The sequence below is a fragment of the Anneissia japonica genome, unplaced genomic scaffold (assembly GCF_011630105.1).
Source record: "Anneissia japonica isolate Jap-2015-1 unplaced genomic scaffold, ASM1163010v1 scaffold288167_len120962_cov154, whole genome shotgun sequence".
In the NCBI taxonomy this organism is placed as follows: Eukaryota; Metazoa; Echinodermata; class Crinoidea; order Comatulida; family Comatulidae; genus Anneissia; species Anneissia japonica.
Genome location: NW_022736687.1, coordinates 117,942 through 121,488, shown reverse-complemented (window position 1 = coordinate 121,488; position 3,547 = coordinate 117,942).

The following is a 3,547-nucleotide window of genomic DNA, read 5'->3' as shown; positions in this document are numbered from 1 at the left end:
TTCTTTAATGTGATGATTACCTAGTGGCCATTTTTTAAGTTTGTCAGTTCGTTTACCGACCACAATGACATTAGACTTATCATAATTAAATTTAAGTTTCCATTTCTTAGAAAATTGACCTGCAATATTAAGCATATTTTCTAAATCAAATGCATCATTACCAATCAGGACAACGTCATCAGCCCAAAATAAGCAAGATATTTTAGTCCCTAATGTATAACAGCCTAAATCATTGTCATTTAACATTTTAGATAACTCATTTATGTAAATACAAAATAAAACGGGTGACAAAACACAACCCTGCTTAACCCCCTCGTCGACATCGAAAAAATCAGTTACAATATCACCAAATTTAACATTACACTGCACATTTTTATACAACTTATCTAAAATATTCCAGACCTTACCACGGATACCAGTACTCCATGCAATTGATAAGAGGCCATTTCGCCAAACAGTATCAAATCCTTTACGGAAATCCAGGAATGCTAAATAAGTGGGCTTATTTTCCGCACTTCGCGTTGCAAGAATGCTTTTTAATGTGAAAATGTGGTCCTCACACCTATGATCTTTTCTAAAGCCTCCCTGGATTTCCGTAAGGACACTGTTATCGTCTAAAAACTCAGAAATCCGATCACAAATAATACGGTTAAAAATCTTAGATACACATGAAGATAGGGTAATTTCTCTATAGTTGTTAAGATCATTTTTATTACCTTTTTTTGTGTATAGGAATTATTATTCCTCTGTTCCATTCTTTGGGAATATCTCCATTATCAATAAAATTATTGAAGAGGTATGTTAAGGATCTAATTAATGAATTACCACCATTCTTTAACAGCTCATTAGTTATACAATCGATACCGGGTGATTTATTGTTTTTAGCAAAATATATTTCTATATCATCAAGTGTATTTGTTGGTTCATTGACATTGTTTTTGATTAAACCTTCTCTGATATCAAATAGATGGCTATTAATAACAATATCATTATTATGTTTAGACTGACTACTTTTACCAATATTTTTCCAATAACTTATAATCATGTTATTCATAACATCTTTGTCAGTTGTGACCTGGTCAGAATCGGTACATTTTAAGTTAGACCGAACTACTGTATGCCTAGTGCCTCTTAATTCATTCCAAAACTTTTTAGAACTAGGACCCCCTGCTTTAGCAATATCTATACTTTTTTCAACACGAAATTGTGTAATTTTGTTACTAATCAATTTTCTTCCATGAGCATTTTTAGTTTTATTGTTATCCCACAGGGCATCTCCTAATTGTTTATCTTCTTTGTTATGCTTTGACCAAGCCCGGTGTTGTTTACAAGCTTGTTTCCTGTCCTGAATAGCTGTATCAATTGTTTTATCCCACCATTGTTTGCAATTTAAAAGATTCATCATTGTCGATCAGGACACATTCATACTGTACTGCAATTTGCTTTAAACCACTGTTAAATTTATCAATTCTCTTCTGGTGATTTACGTCATCAGTCCTTGGACAAACAGTTGATCTGTCTCTTATACACATCTAGATGTGTATAAGAGACAGGATTTTAATTTAAATTGGGTAATAAGTATATTGTGATCACTACCTAAATGATAATTTCTTTCCTCGTCAACAATCATTTTATATAATAATTTATCCATGCAATGAGATGATAAAACATAATCGATACAACTAGAATGCGGGTGCCTAAACCAAGTTAATTTACCTTTACATTTGTATGAACAGTTAACAATATTCATGCCAGTATCTTTACTAAAATTGAGCAAGCGTTCACCATATGAGTTAATAATTGGATCACCATCAATAATATGATTACCGATTCTACCATTGAAATCACCAAGTATTAAAATGTTAGGATCATTATTAATAGATAAGGCCCGCCCATGACTTCCTTATATGGTAACAATATTTCCTAATATGTCTAGTTGTCTAACCAATTGGGTTTTCTCGAAAAAACCTACGCTGGCGTAAGCATTCACTGGTTGATGTTGACATAGGCGAAATAGTGAAAATCTGGTACGACTTGTCTATGAATTTATTTACATTTTCTCCGCGGATTTGCGTCCCAGCTAATCAATATTTTTTTGAAGTGTTGATTTATCATGTTTAATCTTAATTTAGTCGGGTAAGACTTGTTTTAACTCTGATCAAAAATTATTATTTATACTTCTAGGCCGTAAAATGCTAGGCAGTTTTTTGAGCATGTGAGCACGCGGTAGCGGTAGCTGAGCGAGAACTGTAGCACTACGGCGGGCTGCATTGCGGTGCGATCCATTGTATTATAGCGTCTGAATGCAAATGCATTCCATGTGTGTTAGTTTAGGATGGTTTATAAGCCTTGCACATATTTCTATATAATAATTATTCTATAATTACAGTAGGCCTAGGGATTCATGTTTATTGCCATTAATTTATGGTAGGGCCCAGGAGGGATGTTTCACAAAATAATATTTTCAGGCATATGACTTTGACTGCTTTGAGTGAGAAATATTTAATTAGTAAAAAATAATACCAAAGCATATCTCTTGATACATTGTATTCTAGTAGTATTAATCATTGTAATCTGCAAATATATTTTATTTTAGGGACATGAAATTGTAAATGAACTGTAAATACAGTATATTCAGACTTGGACGGTTGCAGACCAACAAGAGTCAGTTATGAAAGTGAATTTTTAAATGGTGACAAGGATTTATAACCACAACTTAGGTTCAGAATGACTCAAATCCCTCAGAAAGCCTGCCTAAGGAAAAAAAAAAACATGCTGAAAAACACTAGGCAGCACTATTTTAAATCAATATCAGTAATTAATATTGACTTTGCTTTTTAATGTTTACAATATGAAAACATGATCATTAAATTTATTTATAACAGATATTTAATAAGCAAAATAATGATGTTTGATGCTTATCCAAAGACCGTATAATGAATATTTTTCTTATAGGAAGCAGATTTTGTAATACCTGCATGAAATATTGCTACCCCACTTCTACAGTAAGAAGTTCCGGCCTATATTAAAGCCCCATTCCCGGCAAAATTTCACTAAACTGACTTTTTTTGCATTTGCATTACTCCAATTATTATAAATCATGGAAAAATATTGGCATGAACTTTAGTTTTACTCAAAAGAATAAAAAAAAAAGAGAAATACAGACTATTTCTCATAGAATATTACCATTTTCTCGACGAGTTCATCGTTTACTAGGCAAATTATTCAGAGGTTGTAGATCGCATCCACTGGAATACTCTCGCTTTTATGTATACTTTATACAGTCAATAGAGTGCGCCCTCTCTAATGAGATTAGTTTTTGTACTTCGCATATCGCACAATGCGGTCGTTCGGTTAGGCTGAGATATGTTTGTTTAAGTGTCAAAATCTCAGTCAGAATCAGTTTTTTAACAAATTTGAAATAATTCATATGAAATATTATATTTCGCAAGTGTCAATACTATCAACGGAAAATATCATGTCGGCCGTTTTTATGTGTGATAACAGAACCTAAAATCGAGGTAAGGCTAGGCCTAGCCTAGCAGCG